The 19,616-nt window shown below is 36.2% G+C and overlaps 1 protein-coding gene across 5 annotated transcripts in view; it reads right to left on the minus strand.

Moving 5' to 3' along the window:
• Positions 1 to 19,616, minus strand: part of WDFY3 (WD repeat and FYVE domain containing 3) — a 236,384-nt gene that overhangs the window by 191,253 nt on the left and 25,515 nt on the right. For 4 of the 5 annotated variants that reach the window (XM_081146973.1, XM_081146972.1, XM_081146970.1 and 1 more), the window contains exon 1: positions 18,881 to 18,991. The gene's annotated coding sequence lies outside the window, so the exon portion shown is untranslated. Of the gene's footprint in view, positions 1 to 18,880; positions 18,992 to 19,616 lie in introns of those variants that run through there. The other variant, XM_081146974.1, reaches the window with a different exon arrangement.

Raw genomic sequence — 19,616 nt, forward strand, 5'->3', positions numbered from 1 at the left:
AGTTCAATTTTTTTCCCTTTTTGAGATAAAAGAAGAGGGATTCTGGCATAGGATGGACATATAGACCAATGAAATAGAGAGCCCAGAAATAAACCCTTACATACATGCCCAGCTGATTTTCAAAAAGGGGGGCCAAAACTATTAAATGGGGAAAGAACAGTTAAATTTTTTTAAAAGGGGGGTGCTAGTAAAACTGGATATCCATATGTAAAAAAATGAAGTTGGACTCTTACCTTAATCCTCATACAAAAATCAACATAAAATGGATCACAGACCTAAATTTAAAAGCTAAAACTATAAAACTCTTAACAGAAAACAAAGAGCAATTCTTTATGACCTTGGATTTGGCAATGGTTTCTTAAATATGACACCAAAACCACAGGCAACAACAAAAAAACCCCAGATAAACTGGATTTAATCAAAATAAAATAACATTTGTGCATCAAAGGGCACTAACAGGAAAGTGAAAAAACAATCCATAGGAAGGAGAAAATATCTGCAAATCTTATCTCTGACTAGAGTTTAATACCTAAACAACTCAACATCAAAGATAACTCAATAAAAAAAGGGGGGGCAAAGGACATGAATAGACATTTTACCAAAGAAGATATACAAATGGTCAATAAGCACATGAAAAATGCTCAACATCATTAGTCATCAAGGAAAGACACATCAAAACCACAATGAGATACTGCTTCACATCTACGTAAGATGGTTACTATTACAGAAAGAAAAATAAGTGTTGGCAAGGGTATAGAGACTTGGAAATCTTGTGCATTGCCGGTGGGAATACGAAATGGTTCAGCCACTGTGGTAAACATTATGTCAGTTTCTCAAAAATTAAACTAACAGTTACCGTATGCTTCAGCAATTTCACTCTAGGTATATGCCCAAAAGAACTGAAAATAGGGATTCTGATACTTGTTCGCCAAAATTCATAGCAGCGGTTTTCAAAATAGCAAAAGGTAGAAATAACCAGTGCTGATCAATAAATTAATGGGTAAGCAATTTGTGTATATACATACAATGAAATATTATTAAGCCACAAAAGGAATGAAGTTCCGATACGTGCTACAACATGGATTGAACCTTGAAAACATTAAGTGAAATAAGTCAGACACAAAAGAAAGGACAAATATGTGATCATACTTTAGATGAAATATCTAGAAAATGGGCATTCATAAGAGACAGAGAGTAGAACAGAGGTTACCAGGGGCCAAGAGAAAGAAGAATGGGGAATTGTTGCTTAATGGGTATCGAGTTTTATTGGAGATGATGACAAGTTTGGGAAAGACAGTTACACAAAGTTCAGAATGCACATAATGTCACTGAAAATGCTTGAAATGGTAAACTTTAAGTTGTGTATATTTTTAACCACAATTTTTTAAAAAAGCATTCAATATTATTCCTGAAACACAGAATTTAATTAGATCTAAAGTCTATCACAACACAGTTTTCAGACCAACATAAACTGATACATTTCCACCTTCAAAGTATATACCAATGTTAAAATCAAGCATCCAATTCCACTGCCCAAACTAAAAGAGAAGCCTATAAACTAACCCAATTGAAGGGTTTTTGTTTTTATAGCAGGAACCTGGCATTCAAGACAAGCTCAACTCACACATGGAAATAAAAGCCAAGTTCATTGCAGGCTGGAAGTCTTCAGCTGTCTATTGTTACTTTGTTTCTACTTCCACATCTCTAGAATTTTCTCTTTAAACTGGTTTAAAAATCGAACATCCAAGAGAAAAATGTGTAAATTTTAACAATCAAAACTGTGGAACTTCTAGATAGTAGAAACTTTAAGTGTACAAACCTCAATTAACAGGAACTGAGAGAAAAGGTGTTAACTGTACACACACACAAGCACCACAATGTGTCTCACGCTTTTGGCAAGCGGCAGGAAACCAATCACTTGCCACGCTGTTTTCTAATCAGGAATGCTACTATTCTCCAAAAACCAATAAAGAACCTATTTCATAATAAACTTAATCCTAAATCCACAAAAGTAGAGCCTTGCCACATATTTAGGGGTAAGATATTAGTTAAAAAATGGTCGTGTTTTATCATTATGCTGGATAGCTAATAAGAAAACCATTTTTTTGTGGACAAGCTCTAATTTTAGAAGAGGGATGAACAACACGGTAACTAAAACAAAACAAAAACAGAAAGCCACAAAAACGACAGGTTAAGGGATGCACCATACAAGCAAAGGTAACACTGAGTCCACGGAGGCAAGTCCACTGGAGATGGGCACAGGAGAAACGAAGTACAATCCTACGCAGCAGCTTTCCCTGTGGTTATACCAGTCCTCTTCACCCACTTCTTGCCAGCAAGCATTCTGTCTTCCCTGGATCACTACCACTGCTCTTCCCAGTGAAAAAAATAAACCAAACGTGGATTTAAGTTATGAAAGCAGCTTATAATCACTAGATGAAGAGTTCACTGATTGACATTTCCTTCCTGCCTAACAAAGTATTTTCAGAAGAATACTGATATTCTCAGCATTCGGCCAGTGGCAAGTGACTGATCAGCTTCTACTTAAGGAGAAGGGAAAGCTATTCTAAAACTCTAATGTTGTACTTTAGTTGGGTTCCAATGTTATGAAGAATGTTGTTCCAAATAGAACAGGGGCCCTTTAAAGGAAAGGAAGAAATCCCAGAGCTCTTGTGATCTCTAGTCCTTCTTCCAAACTAATCACGGCCTCTTGATAAATTGAAAATTAATATACTAAATTAACAAAACCATTTCCACGGAGGCTATCAAATGAAAGCAATATAATTTCAGTTTAAAATAATTGTAATACAAAGAAAATTGCATTAAGCAAATTAGAATTTTTGAGTGTTTTCTGTGTTGTGCTGAGATTCTGGCTAGCAAATATCTGTAAGTTGTCTTCTTAGACTCACTGGTAAGAAATGTTTGCTGGTTCTACTCTAATTACTTAACATGGAACCACAGAAAACAAATGGCTACATATACATACGAACATGTATATATACAGTAAATAGTAATTACTTTGACCTGAAATAAGAGATATAACTTTTAATGCATCAATCAACCAGACCTCTTTTGAGTATTTCACTGATCCATGGCAACATGAGGCTCTTACCTATTAGCTCTCTCACCTTTTATTGATACACTTCTGATCTGTGGAATGGTGGTTATGGAAGCCTGAAAGATGTCAGGTATGGTGCCAAGATTATTGAAAAGAGGCCAGAGAGCCTGGGGGGCCAGTTGGCCAAAGCCTACAAGGCTAATTCAAGTCTTCCTCTTTACAAAGATAATTCACAATAATAGAAAACCTATAATCTAGGTCATTTGGCATAGGTGCTTTAAAAAGAATTGATAATTACAGAAGCCAGATGATAGCTATAAAAGTGTTAATTTTAAAGATGTATAAAATTACCTGTAAGAAAAAGTTAAAAGTTAAATAAATAAAATGGCATATTCTATGTATGAAATAGCTGATTGTTGCAGTTCTGGCTTTAAATGTAAGACTGGGGGCCAGTGATAAATAGAGCACAGAGAATTATTCCTATCTCTCTGCTGTATATAACTATCTCATTCCTTTACTCTTAAATACAACAAATGCATTTCAAATTCATTGTTTTCTAACTATAACTCAAAATACCTGGGCAATAATAGAAATCATTAATAACTCTGGCAACATAAAATTTTAAAAAGTTTTTATGAATAGCAAAAAAACACTATAAGCAAAATCAAAAGACAAATAAGAACAGTAGAAGAATATTTTTGCAGCATACATTACAAATAAAGAACTAATATTCCTAATATACAAAGCCCTTAATATCTGGAGAAAAAAAGACCAAAAATCCTCGAGAAAAATGAAAAAAGACATGTGCAGGTATTCCCCCATACATATGGCACTTATAGGGCTGAAAAAATGTTAAACTTATCCCATAAGAAAAATACAGAGATACTATGTCCTTGCCCTCCAGACTGGAAAAAATTCAAAAGGTTGACAATACACTCTCTTGGTAAGGCTATAGAAAAACAGCCATGCTCTTAGTACACTGCTGATGGGAGTGCAAAGTAGCACAATCCTCATGTATAGAAATTTGGTAACATCTAGCAAAACCACACATCAAGCCTCCCTCTGACCCAGTGATCCCAATTCTAATATTTACGCTGAAGATATATTTCCAACAGTATAAAGACATGTGCACAAGGCTATTCCTTCCTGCACTCTGTAACTGCAAAATACTAGAGACTACCAGACAGCCAAACATAGAAGGCAGGGTAAATAAACCGGTATCATTCACACTGAAGAATACCGATAATTTCTGTGAACCTATATGAAATCATTTCCAGGGTATATTTTTCAGTGTAAACAGCTAAGTGCTTATACAGACAGCGCACTACCCCTTTGTGTGAGGAAAAAGGAAATGAGAAAACATACATAAATCTGCTTATTACAAAAAGAAAAATCAGAAGGCTAAACAAGAAACTAATGAAGTTAGTTTTCTACAAGGGTGGGGGACTGGTTTTGCTTTTTGATTTTATAGTGGTATAGGTAAAGCAATTCTGAAACTCTTTTAGATGATGCTCGTTTACAGCAAATGAGTAAAAATGTTGGTATTGTTAGGAGCCCATATTCTCACTATAGAAAAAGTGAGAATTGGAGAAATCAGTGTGAACTCATATTTCTAAAATATGTATCTGTGTTCATACATACAGGGTGAGGCAAAAGTGGGTTTACAGTTGTGAGTATATGAATCACAGAGTTTACTCTTGTATTATTTATTAATTATTGTATTATTGTCCATACAAACAACTGTAAACCTGTTTTTGCTCCACCCTATATATACAAAAGTTATACAATACATAGTTATATCTGAATTCTAGGATCCCACTTGGGCACCCATATCTGTAGATTTTAGATATCAGTCATAGATTCAAGTAACTTTCCATTTCAAGCTACACAAAAAAATAAAACATTTTCTTTTATAAATATAAACATTTCTTGATATTTCACACTAAGAATATAAAATACAACACGTGGCAAAATATACATTAAAGAGTTAATGAAATGATTTAGTTCTCAGGACAAAAAGCTTACTTCTAATAGTTCTTTTCCAGTTTATAAAAATTCTCACGCTCTTGTCCTAGAACTGGAAGATTTCTATAAACCTGTTCTTTTAGGGATTAAAAACAAAATAAAAAAGGAAGACAACAAACTAAACAGAAGCAATGAAGATTAATAAGTCTCAGCATGGTCTCCTCTCCCCACAAGTTTTGTTTTAATTACCGCACTCATTTAGTTCTAACAAGATTTTTAAAGTCTGAAGGACAAATGTTTACTCTGTGTGTGTGTGTGTGTGTGTGTGTGTGTGTGTGTGTGTGTGTCCATGTGTGCATGCAGGGGGAAGGGAAGAGGGAGGGGGAAGGGGTTAGAGAGGACAGAGGAAGGGGAAGGGAGAGGGAAAGAGAGAATAAAAAATCCGTTTACAGATAGGCTCTTTGGCTTGGATTTCTACAGGTTTAAGCATGTAAATATATGGCCAATAGAACAACAAATTTTTAAATGCAACAAAGTCGTTTAATTTACTCTCCAAACAGTTTGTTTAAATAATTAAATGATAGCTAAAAATGAAAGTGCTTGACCTATCTTCTATTCCACTGGGAAATATACTCAGAGATCTTTGCACTTATAAAGACACTGTGTCTTCCTCTTCAGGTTTTGTAAAAATGGGAGAAAGGAAAATCAACTTTTGGTGAAAATATAATCAGATTCTTAATGAAGTCTTAACCAATGTGTAATGCTAACAATACATATTCTTACCCATTAGTTCCATACACCAGGTCCCAAGCTATTAAAAAAAAAAAAATCCAACTGGATAACAGATTAACAGTCCTTAACTCTATGAGTTAGATATTATTTTTTCTACCATCAAATTGCAAAATCTTTAATCAGATTTTGTTCTTTTATAAAAATTTAAAATATAAAACAAATTCCTATCAGCTACATCAAAAGCAAAAGCATACAAGCTGCAAATCCTTGCCTAGCCTCACTAATTTTAGCTCACAGCCCCGAGAGATCAATGAATCATTTTTCTATATACAAAGGTATAATTATGAAAGTTTTACACTAACTTATTCTACTTTCTTAAAAAGCAGATTTCTTTAATGTCATTTATAGCATCCACAAAGTATTTCTTAGGAAACGATCACTGCAGAGATTTCTTCAGTGTATAATAAATGGAAATCACTACATGACTCTATATCCATACTCTATTTCCTAGGCATTGGCTAAGTTTCCTGCATAGGACTTCATTCTTTACAAAGGAATTTCCTATTTATTTCACCACTTAACTGCATCCTCATAACAATTCTGTGAAAGAAAGCCAATGTATGTCAAGAACTTCTACATGCCAGCCTCCACATTCAGCGTTTTGCATGAATTATCTCTTTAACCCTAACAATAATCACATGAAATTGATATTATCAATCCCTTTTTACAGAGGAGAACACTGCGAATAAACGAAGTTAAGTAGCCCAAGGTCACATGCTAGCAACCAGAAGAACCAGCTCTTTAGAAACAGGTCTGCCCAACTCCAAAGCCTCTGTTCTTTCTCTCATGATGCTGCTTCATCACAGAGGAGGAAACAGTTGAGACTAAGGTACTGGAATGAGGCTGCTTAGCTAGCATGTGGTAAAATAAGATTGCAACTTAAGATCTTCTGATTCTGAAACTCTTCTCTCTATAGTACCTAGACATTTCACAATCATTATAACCCATAAAAATATAGCCAAAGTATAAAACTATGGCTCCAAATTTTCCCTTGGAAAATCTGCAAGAAGCAGTGCAATACATTAATGTGACACCTGTACTTTCATAGAAGACTTCATACCATACCAAAGGTCTAATGCACACGACCTCCTTTGCTTTTCCAATAGCAACTATGCTGATCTGGCCTCACTGTGCCTCCCTACAGTCAGCACAAAAAATTCAAATACTTCTTCATTTGTTCAACTACTAGGCTGAAGCAGAATGAACATTAACCCTCTAGGTGCTGGGGACTGTGTGGTTTCCCAGCCCTCTCCTCTCTTTATCAAGCAACTCACCTGATACCATCCCTCAGTGCCACATGCATTCCCTTTAATCTTTCTTTTCTTCTTCTTTTCCCAACTTCTGCTACATCAACCTGAAAGAAACCTTTTTTATCTCATTTGTTAACCAGCAATAACTACCTCCAGCCACTGCTCAATTCTCCTGTAAGTTTTTCTCAAATATTTCACGTGGCTTCCTGCTCCTGTGAAAGAAATACATATTTCCCAACTTCCCTGAGCAGACACCAGGAAGAAACAAATGCAGAACACGGATTTCTACACGAAGTTAGCATTCAGGAAGAAAGAAAGAAAGAAGAAAAGCATCGGGGGAATATCTAGATTTTATTACTTTTTAAAAAATATATCTTTATTGATTTCAGAGAGAGAAGGGGAGAGGAAGAGAGAGAAACATCAATGATGAGAGAGTCATCATCAATCAGCTGCCTTCTGCGCGCCCCTGACTGGGGATGGAGCCCGCAACCCGGGCATGTGCCCTGACCGGGAATCGAACCCCGATCGCCTGGATCCCAGGTCGATGCTCAACTGCTGAGCCACGCCCGGCCAGGTGAAACATCTAGATTTTAAAAGGACAAAGAGACTCAAGCAAATATAAAAAACAAAAAACGCTATGAATGAAATCTTGGGGACAACTGGAGAATTTGCATATGGAGTAGATTTGACATGACAATATAAAATTATTGTTACTTTGCTGAGTCACGTGTCCTAATTACTTTCAAATGGTTCAGCAATACCAAGCCCCTTCTCTGAAAGGTATATAAACATAAGAATGTTTGTGGCAAAACACTGATAACTGTTGAAAGTATTTAGATATACACTGTAAATTCATTAAAATTTCCTGTCTGTTTTAAATTTTCAAAATGCAAAGTTGTGCTTCAAAGGAGAAAGATTAAAAAAAAACCATTGGACAGTTTCCACGTTTTTAGATTTCTAGTATTTTTGATAGAGCACAAACAGGAAACGTCCCCCTTTGGTCAACAAAGTGCTAACTGCAAAATCTTAGAATGGGCTACCACTCCAGTGACGATACACAAAATCACAACACTGCTCTTTCTTTCTCCTCTATAAACAAATGTATTTGACATCATAATACTTTCAACATAAAACCTTATAATTTTCCCATGTTACCAAAGATAAAAACCTGTGGTTGTACTGCACAAACATTTCCTTGAACTATACAGTTTTCCATGTCCATTAGAATGTCCTACATACACGAAAGTAGAAAAAAGGTAAGGGAGCAAATTACATCTTCATAAAAATCTTTTCAATTATTTGCACACACCTTATACCATCTCACAGAAGTTCTTCTCTTTTCTGATAACTCTGTGTCAGATACTTTTTTTATTCTTAAAAGGCCAAACCACTGTCAGAGACCCAGCTCTTAGGCAAAGCACGCAGAAAGGAGGAGTACAAGGAACCTAATGAACGAGTAAAAATGACAGCTTAGGTCACCACACAGTTTTTGGTGGAATACATGACAGGGAGAACACTGTTGAAATTTTTTAAGCACCTATGCTTCTTCAAAACAAAATTATAGTATATGAATGAAAACTCATCCATATAGTTCACAGACTATTTTCCACTATTAAATTATACTTAAAATGCATCACCATTCCAGACTCTTATGAGCTATTGGAAAATAAGTTTGCCACAAGATCACAGCACCCACAAAGGTAAGAAAAAGCAGAGTTAACTCAAATTCACTTTAAAATGTATCAAAACTTAAAATCCAGAAGTTTTTTCCATAGATAATTGCTTGCTTCAGTTACTGTACTAAAGATACTTTCTTCCTGCACATAGGCCCTTCTTAGAGAAGTGGCCCTTTCCCCACTGGCAACTTGGATATGAAGGGTCCTTCCAATGACAGCGAAAGTTAGAATTTAGATTATGATCAGCAAAATAAAAGGGCTAGCTAAACTGAACACCCCCAACTGACCATGTATACTGATAAGAAAGTTGAGAAAACCATCTGGCAGAGAAACAAAAAAGAGTATAAACCAGAACAGAAAAAGAAATGTAGAATGAGTGCCCGAAGACATTTAGTTCCACGGAAGCTTGGCTGTCCTTCCTGTACTTAAGTTCTATAGTTTTTGGTACCAGGATATTTGTTCTCAAGATAATTTTCTTTAAGAAAAAGGTCAAAAGGGACATCTGTAATACTTTAAACAAAAATAAAAATTATATATATTAAAAGAAAAAAAAAAGAAAAAAAAGAAGAAAAAAAAAAAAGAAAAAGGTCAATGTGGGTATCTACTTAGGTAAAGAACTTCCAAAGGAAACAAATGTATTAAATTAGCATACTAACTACAATTAGGACAGAGCAAAGCCTGGGATTTAAGTACGACAATAGATTCTTCCCCAAAATCTTCTGTTAACCTTACAGAAGGGTCCCCTGAGAAGATAGAACAAGTCGTTCTGCTCCAAACATTTCTTAGTATATATTTGCTTACTTTTCTCAGCAATAGGATAAAACATTTGAAGTCCATGTTTAATATAATGAATATAATCAAATATATGTCCAAATATATTAAAAATGTATCCTATTCCTGGGGGGGGGGCATAATGTCTTTCTTCATGTGTAAGAGAGGCAGGATAGGAGGGCAGTTAGATGACTGAGTCCTGAAGACAGACTCCTAGGTTTGAATCCTGGTTCTGCCACTTTCTAATCCTGTGACCTTGTAACTTCTGATGCCTGTTACTAGCAGCATAAATTTAGGATGATAATTGAATCAATCCTGTAGGGTTGTTATGAAAAATAAATGACATAATATGAGGAAAAACCTAGGAAACAGTAAGTATTCACTATTAATATTATTATTTTTACTACTGTTAGCTATTATTCAGAGTAAGAGGGTAGATTTCATAATCTGTGGCACCATAAAACTAAATTCCTTGAACAGGGCCATTCTTTGGCAGGTGCAGAGAATGAAAAACATAAAAATATGTGATCCCCAAAAAGGAGGACGAAGATAAACCCACATTAAGAAAAACCATAATCTCTATCGTGGGGCCTTGCAACAATACACTAAGAGGTGTTCTTTCACGAGGAATAGCTCGTCTACTGACAACATTTTGTAAATTTCCTTCAACAATCCCTGACCACAGAAAAAGCCCTTATTCCTAAATGCCCACGCAGATACAGCAAAACCTCAGGATAATCTACTGACACTGGGTACAGTGAAAATCTTCAAAGGATTTTACATAAATAGGCCAAATCTTAACTCTCTCAAAAAGGTTGAATTTTGAACCATTACTGGTTCAGAAGTAACTATGAAAATTCGCTGCAATGGGACTTTTTGAAACATCTTCTGGAGTAGGCAATTACATAGTTAAGAAAGAACTCAAGATATTGTAAGGAGAAAAACAATTCTTGCATCATGAACACATGATATATGACTTACAAAACAAGCAGTAAGACCAAATATAAAAGAACCAAATGGGGAAGGGAAGAGAAGGGGAGGGGAGGGGGAGGGGAGAGGGGAGGGGAAGGGGAAGGGGGGGCAGACCATTATAAATAATTTCAGCTATTAGAGGGGAAAAGATGCCCTAATTTTTATAAGTCCCAAAATGATTAAGTAAAAAATAAAAAAGCAAACAAAAATTTAAATGGGTCTATACTTCCTTTCCTATAAGTCTGAATCAAATAATTCTGTAACTCACGTTCTACTTCAGCATACAGACATTCACAACAATCCTTCTTTCAGTCAAAAAATACTGAATCTTTACTTTCAAAATATGATTCTCTAGGCTTTTTGAGGTTCCTCCCCCACTATACACAAGGAAGATAATAAACAGCTTGAGAGCTGGCATTTCTGATTCCCCCCACTTCCTCTCCTGTACCATTTATGTTGTATAACACTTTCAAACTGCAAACCCTTAAGGAGAGCAGCAGCCTTCTTCATTTTCATTTACATAAAAAACATGCTCAGGCAAAGGTAAAGCAGATGTTTGACCAAATTAGGAGCAAAATGTGCAGGAGCAGGAGACTTCCTCCTAAATTCCCTATTTCCTCAACTTAGAGATCCTCTTTCTAAAAGGAGAAGGCTGGATTTCTTAGGATGCTAAGATGTGGCCACTTTCATCTCAAACCAGATTAATACACTTAAAGATGACTTTTAGTAGAGTTCTACATTAAACTGAGGCTCCAGGAACAATCTGAATAAACACCAAGTGACACGTCTTTTACAAGACAATGAAAGGAACAGGCATCCCTCCTCCCACTCCCTTCCCTGAGGTCAAAACAAAACACAAAAGGGGAGAGTGGCTAAAGTAGAAAAAAAATGAAAATGGAAAGTTGACACCCTAGTGTTACCAATTAAAAAAAATTATTTAGTGACTACAAAAATATCTTCTCAGATCTACAGCAAAAATAGCACACCGAGTTCCTCCATTCCTTTTTCCCATCCTTTCTAAGTCAACAATTTAAGCAATGGCTCCAAACTCATATTCTTTCATGCAAACTCAATTCTACTTTTCAAAAATAAAGTCAATATGCTAATCAAATGTATAATCAATGGACTAAGCATTAAGAATTATATATCATCATTAGCAGGACATCATTTATTCATATTCTAACCTTCAAAAATTTGAGTGAAAACAACTTAAGGTCAATCCTTGTAACAACAAACGAGAGCTAACATAAAGTTAGCTTTTACTTACTACGTGCCAGGTACAGTGTTAAGCACTTTATAAGAATTATCTTATTTAACCTTCATAATACTTCTATTAAATACTATTAATAAACTCATTTTACATATGAGGAAATAACAAGTTAAGAAATATGTCCTAGTGTGATAGGCAGTTAGACAGGCATGAACAGAATGAGGACAATAGGCCAGGCACAGGTCACCAGGATGGAAAGCCCGGGTCAACTGTAGGGTGGGACCTTGCCCCCAGGGTAGCCTTTCTTCCCCTAGCATATCACTGGTCATTCGGATTGGACCCCCTGACCTTTCCTCCCTAGAGATAATATCTAGGCCTCAGTAGTATTTCAGCTCCAGGCTCACAAAAGCAACAAAACCAGCCACAGCTGACCTCAGGAACAGCTGCATTGGATAATGATCCCCACCCTAGTGCTGACCTATGGAGCAGTGGCGTCCACAACCCTGAGAGGACACAGCTGGAACACTGCTGAATATTCCATTAGATCTTCCCCTGGGACCTCCCCTAAAATCTCCTCCCCTAAAAGCCTTAGAAAGGAGGACCCAGAGCTCTCCCTCCAGGGAACACGCCCTTCCCTTCCCCCTTCCCTGTTCCCCGTTCCCCCCTTCCCCCCTTCCCCTCTCCTCCCCAGGGGCATTACCATTAGCATTAGCTTCCTCACTCCCAAGCTCCAAGGGCCCTTCCTTTGCCTCTATCACTTGTTTCCTAAGCCCACTTCTTCCAGGAATTACTTCTTCCACCTCTGTGATTTTATAGATAAATGTTCCCTTACAGTTTGGGTCTTGGCTCTGCATTCTTTCCTAGCCAGAATCCAAATACCGAGGTTGCTGAACCCAAGTCGGGTCTGACCCCACCGGACTAACACCCAGTGCCGTTCCGTTGCCTGCAACACTAAGTGCTGTAAGCAACGATGCCATAATTTAAACCAGCAAATGTGACTAATTTTAGGACCTTAACCAAAATACATATTCACTGTACTTTGGTTATATCTGCTTTTAATACTTTATACAGTTTTTTATCATACTGTCAATAAAAATTGATTCCTACTTTGTCCTCAAAACAAGAGCCAAATAAGGAACATTCAAAACCAAAAATCAACTCAGTCAAGTAGGCATATGAACCTCAGGCTCTAGTCAATAAACTAAAAATCTAAGGAAAAAGGTTTCACAACAGAGGATAGTGTGATTAAAATCAAAGTCCCAAACTTTAAGTATCACTTCTTGAAATAAAGAACAATTTAATTAAAATTTTAAAATCTGAACACTGTAATTCGTAATGCTATTTCACTTTTCAACATATTATAGACACTTTTAAAAAACTTCCTAATATTAGCTTCACATTCACTATATTTGTACTTTTGATATTGTATTGAGTTCCCTTCTTTAAACTTTTTAAGCTTTCTCAATATATGGTTCTAGAAACAATACATTCTACTATACACACTTTCATTTCTGGAAACATTTTTCTAAGCCATAAAACATACAACATTATTTTCCTCAGAGTCTAAAGCTGAAAATCTAGTCATAAATCTATCTATTCCTAGAAGTTTTCATAAAAAAAGGCAAATTATTTTTAAAAAACCTCTCAGGTCAATATCCTGGTCATGTAGAATCCTAAGAGCCAAGTTTAAACTTTCTCTTTGCCATAATCAACCCAACAGCCTTTTTTCCAAGAAAAAAAAAATTACTACTCATTCAAATGTAAGAATGGGTTTCCCAATCCATTTTATGTGTATCAAAAGAAAATCTTAAATTTAAAATTTTGTATGGTTTCTGTTAAACTACATCCTACTAATAAGAAGAGATATACAAAAATCCTATTGAATTTTAAATACTCAATGTCTGTATGGTATGAAATGACTTAAACTTCCAAACCCAGTGAGAACTGAAAATAAGTTTCAAAAGATATGTTATTTATAGTAATTCAAAAATTACAGTTGACCCTTGAATAAGGCTGGGGTTGGGGCACTGATCCCTCCCTCCATGCAGTTGAAAATCCATATATACTTTTTACTTCCCCAAAACTTCAGTCAACCTTCGGTATCCACAGGAGATTTGTTTCACAACACACTTCAGATAACAAAATCGAAGAATGCCTAAATCCTTTATATAAAATGGTGTAGAACACTACATACAGTCGGCCCATACAACTGGCCCAAAATACTGTTTTTGATAGGTGGTTGGTTGAATCCACAGATGTGAAACCCAAGGATATGAAGGATACAGAGAATTGACTGTATATTTATTGAAATATATCCACGTATAAGTGGCCCCAAGCAGTCTAAACCCAAGTTGTTCAAGTCAACTGTATAATTAAACAACCATTTAGAAAATTCAGTCATGTAATCAGATGCTTTAGAGGCATATGCTCAATCTAGTCTAATGAAATTGTTTAAAAAAATCTTTTCTCAATAAATGTGAGATTTTCTTAGACTATATTTACTGAAGAAATGTTACCCCATGTGCCATATGTGCACACATACACACCCCTCTACCTACCTTAAATTTACTCATACAGAAATGCCAACTAGGTCAACTTTCACATCCAGAAACACAACTAAATTGCTTTCCAAAACAAAGTTTACAAAATGGACCCATAAAAACACTTTCTAAGTATTTCTCCATCAATGAAAATACTGAAAACTGCTAACTGAAAGATTCATGATCGTGCCACTACTTTCTGTAAAAGTAGTTGTAATTGGGCATTTCCCATGGTCATTTTGGTGTGTATTAGTATCCCCAAATGTCTGATAATTCCTAACACTTTATAATAACGTGGTAGAAAGTGACCACAGAAAAGTTGATAATCTTAACTGAGACTTCTTACTCTTAAAATTTTTTAGGACAGTGAGGTTAGGCCTTTGGATATTTTATGAGAAATAGCAGGTTAATAACTCAGCAAAGTGAAAAGCCAAGTGCCACTAGAAAAACAGGCCTAAAGCTAACTGATTTAATGAAAGAAAACAAAAGAAATCCACCTTTGCTTTAAAAAAAGGAAATGGAAAAGAAAGTTACATTTCTCCTTTACTTATAAGAATGAGGGAGGTATTTTCTGTTCATAAAGTTACATGGTACAAGAGTGATAAACTTCTGTTTAAAGTTTAAGACTAAGCTTTCTCAATATTATAATTTATGTGTTTTTCCACTTAGCATATTTTCTTCTTTTTTCATTCTTATATACTTTGGCAGGGAGCTTCAAAAATGGCTTCCAATGACCCCACCTCCTGGTATACACAACCTTGTGTAATCTTCCCTCCTTAAGTATGGGCTGGACCAAATGACTCACTCCTAATGAACAGAAAGGAGTGCTGGGATGCCACTTCTGAGATTACATTACAAAACCAAAAGGCTCACACAGGGCAAGGAACTAAGGTAGGCTACTGGCCAACAGCCAACACAAAGAACTGGGGCCTTTGACAGTAAAATCTCTGACATTTCTCTTAGCAATATTTTTCCTGATATATTTTCTTGGGCAAGGGAAACAAAAGAAAAAATAAACAAATGGAATTACAAAAAACTAAAGTTATTGCACAGCAAAGGAAACCATCAAAAAGCAAAGACACAACTTACTAAATGGCAGAACATATTCGCCCATGATACATCTGATAAGGGATAATATCCAAAATTTATGAAGAGTTCACACTAACTCAGCACCGAAACCAAAAACAATCCAATTAATAAATGGGCAAACATGTCTCCAAAGAGGACGTGGAGATGGCCAATAGACATATGAAAAGATGCTCAATGTCACTAATCATCAGAGAGATGCAAATTAAAACCATAATGAGATATCACCTCACACCTGTTAGAACGGCTATCATCAATAAATCAACAAATGACAAGTATTAGCAAGGATGTGGAGAAAAGGGAACCCTCGTGCACTACTGATGGGAATGCGGACTGGTACAGTCACTAGGAAAACAGTAGAGTCACCTCAAAAAATTAAAAATGGATCTGCCTTATGACCCAGTGAATAATTCCACTTCTGGGGATTTATCCAAAGAAACCAGAAACACTAATTCAAAAGAATATATGCACCCCTATGCTCATTGCAGCGTTATTTACAATAGCCAAGCTATGGAAGCAACCCAAGTGCCCATAAGTAGACAAGTGGGTAAAAAAATGGTGGTACATATATATACAATGTAATATTACTCAGCCATAAAAAAGAATGAAATCTTACCATTTGCAACAGCATGATGGACCTAGAGGGTATTATGCTCAGTGAAGTGTCAGACAGAGAAAGACAAATATCATATCACTTCACTTATATGTGGAATCTAAAGAACAAAATAAATGAACAAACAAAATTAAAACAGACTCATAGATAGAAAGAGAGAACTGGTGATTGCCAGAGGGGAGGGGTGTTGGGGCACTAGGTGAAAGCGGTGAAGGGACTAAAAAGCACAAATCCATAGATATAAAATAGTCATGTAAAAGTAAGTAAAGCATAGGAAATATAATCAATAATATCATGATAACTATGTGTGGTGCCACTTGAGGTACTGGAAATATCGAGGGGAACACTATGTAAAGTATATAATTGTCTAATCACTAACCTGTACACCCGAAACCAATACATAATAAAATTTTAAAAAGAACACAACCAAAAACAAAACAAAACTGGGGCCTTCAACAACCAAGGAGGAACTAAATGCCATGTGAGTGAACTGGAGGCAGATCCTCCCCCAGGTCCTTCAGATGAAATCACAGCCCCAGCAGACATGCTGAATGCAGCCAGAGGACCCAGCAAAGCTAGCTACACTTTGATTCCTGATCAACAAAAGATAACCTCTATTGTTTTAGGTCACTACATTTTGGGGTAATTTCTTATGTAGTGCCATGGATTAAATTGTGCCCCCCTCAAATTTCATATGTTGAAGTCCTAATTCCCCGCACCTCAGAATGTGACCTTATTTGGAGATAGAATCTTTACAGAAGTATACAAGTTAAACTGAGGTCATTAGGGTGGGCCCTAACCCAGTATGACTTGTGTCTTTATAAAAAGGGGAAATTGGTACAAAGATACAGTCATACATGGAGGAAAGATTATGTGAAGGCACAGGGAGAAAAGATGGCCAGCGACAGGTCTAGGAGAAAGGCCTGAGACAGATCTAGCTCTCACACACCTCAGAAGGAAATAATCCTACTGCCACTTTGATTTCAGACTTCTAAACTCCAGACTGTGAGACAGTAGGTTTCTGTTGTGCAAGCCACACAGTTTGTAGTAAGTTGCTATGGGAGACCTAACAAATTAATACATGTAACAATAGAAAACTAATACATATACTTCATTCAAAATGACTTTTATGGGCAATACCAAAATTAGCCTCAATGCAGGACTCAAGTAGATGACCAAAGCTTCCAAGTCTTTATTCTGGAAAAAGACATTACTAGTCCAGATCAGAAAATCTTAGACCACAGATTTTTTTATTTTTATCTTTTTTTTTAGTTAGCTGGGACTCCTGCAATCAAATAATCAAATCTACTCATTTCAAAAAGGGCTGCAGCCCCTGCTGCTGCTCATGTGCCATGGCTATTTTAAACACTTAGCATAAATTAATTCCTCATAAGAATTTATGAGTACCACCACCATCAATTCAATTTTTATAAAGAAACTGATGTCCAGACATTAAGGTCAAACAGCTAGTAAGTGGCCAGGATTTAGTAAACTGAGGTGCACAGAGAATAAGTAATTTATAACTTCAAAATCATAGTAGTTGAGCTGTGACTAAACCTAATGGTCCTTTCTCCTACTTTCAGGTCTTTTTCTTAAAGAATTAAATAGAAAAAGCTTTTCTTTTACTTGCTATATCCAATCTTTGTATTTCTACCTCAGAAATATATACATTGGATTATCTATCTGCCCTCCTCCTCTAATCACAAAAATCACACCCATTTTCTTCCACTCCCTGAACCCTAAAATGGTGTTTTCAATTTCTGATGCTTTTCTTGTATCTCTGTTAATCATTTTTATAAACTGGAATGCAAGATTTCACTTCTTTCTATACAGTTGGGAAAATACGACTTTAGCTTAACATTTGATACCAATTAAAATACAAATACACATGGAAAGAGTAATACTATACTATTAGTCATCTGCATTTTAGCAGAAATTAGTCAGAGAACTGGCTTTGAAACAAAGATGGCAGGACAACCATGGCAAAGTTTTAAAAATGACCCTGCCCTAAGTCACAACTTGTACACAGGCACCTGACAGAAGAATCAGTCTGTTCTGGGAAATTTGGGATTGGGTACTTAAGAATTGCCTTTCTTTGGGACTCTTAGTTACATGATATACCGCTTGGGAGGTAGTGGCAACCATGCTTCCCCTGACAAAGAATGGAAACATGGAGAAAGCCAGTTTGCAGAGAGTGAGACAGATGCACAGGAGCAGCACTCCAGAGAGCTTGAGGGAGACCAGATTGCATCTGTTTCTTGGGTGCTTTTCATATAGCCCATCTGCACTTTGTCCCTGGATCCTCTGGAGTCCCCTCTGACACACCCAAAAGACTGATAACTTCCTCTTTTGGCTGAAGTTAATTTGAATCTGGTCACTTGCAATCAATAGAGAACACCATGGTCAAAAAGTAGCCTCTCAAAGCTGCAGAACATTACTGAAGGACTAATAACCTCATATAAAAAATCAGCTTTTCAGTAAAAATAAAGCAAGGTAAAAGACTAAAACTAAGGCAACTAGGTATCAACAGTACTTTCCAGTGCCTCAAGACATAGTTCATCATTTAAACTAGCCACTCGAAGTAAAATACAATAAAGAGTTCCAAAGCCTGTGTTTATAACTAGCTTTTTCCATGAAAATAAAGGAAATAATGCTTTCAAAACATGATTTTATTCTATGTAAGTAACTACAATAAAAGTAATAATGCTTTAAAGCCAGAATTGAAACTGAGGTAATTTATCCTAACATAGCCTCCTTACGTGCAGAAAACCAAAAGGCATCCAGCAAAGGAGGCGTACCCAAGATTACCCAGCCTGTGGGAAAGAATGAAACCCAGCTCTCCTGAGCCACAGTTCAGTGGTCTTGCTGCGGTGCAGAATGCAGCAAAGACTATCACAATGCTGTTCCTGGCTCCTTGTTCAACAGGCACAGCAATCCTAAAACTGACCTGAATCTCTGTTCTGGGCGGGCATGAACCTGCGTGGCGACAACAGCAGCGGCAGGCACTTTCCTCCTGAAGCAGATGTGCACAAGTATTATATCTATGATGAAAGAAAAAGAAAGAAAACCTAGTTAATTTTCAGAGTATGTTTTAGCATCATGAGTCATTCATTTTCTACTAATTCTCTCTTTATCTCTTCATGTGTTGCCAATGGTTTAATAGTGGAACTCATGACAACACTTTATTTAAGGTGGGAAATATTTGCTATTCAAAATCCATAAAGAATAGAGTCATTTAATGACGGTCTCTACAGACCATCTAGTTCAGCTTCTTCGTTTTACTGGTGAGGAAACTGAGACCTGGAAAAGTTATGCAAAGAATCAATGACAACACAGTTATTTAGTGGCAGAGCCAGGTTCAGAAATGAATTCTTTCCACTTCCAGTCCAGAATTCATTTGTACATCATAGATTATTCTGTCTCTTTCTGGAGACCCAAATATGAGCAAAAAATTAAAAAATCATGTTATTTCTCTGAAGATAAATGTGGTATAGAGCTGAACTGATTTGCTCTAAATTAAAATCAGAAAACACTGCTTCCTCACTCACTGGTTATAAACCAACCTTGCGTTATTTAACATGCCTTGTATAGGACATTTACATGTTTATTTTACTTACCATTCAATATTTTAATATGAAAACACTAGTATTTGAGTCATGAGATACAGATTCTGGTCTTTCTTA

Source organism: Miniopterus schreibersii (genome assembly GCF_964146895.1).
Source record: "Miniopterus schreibersii genome assembly, chromosome: 1".
Classification (NCBI taxonomy): domain Eukaryota; kingdom Metazoa; phylum Chordata; class Mammalia; order Chiroptera; family Miniopteridae; genus Miniopterus; species Miniopterus schreibersii.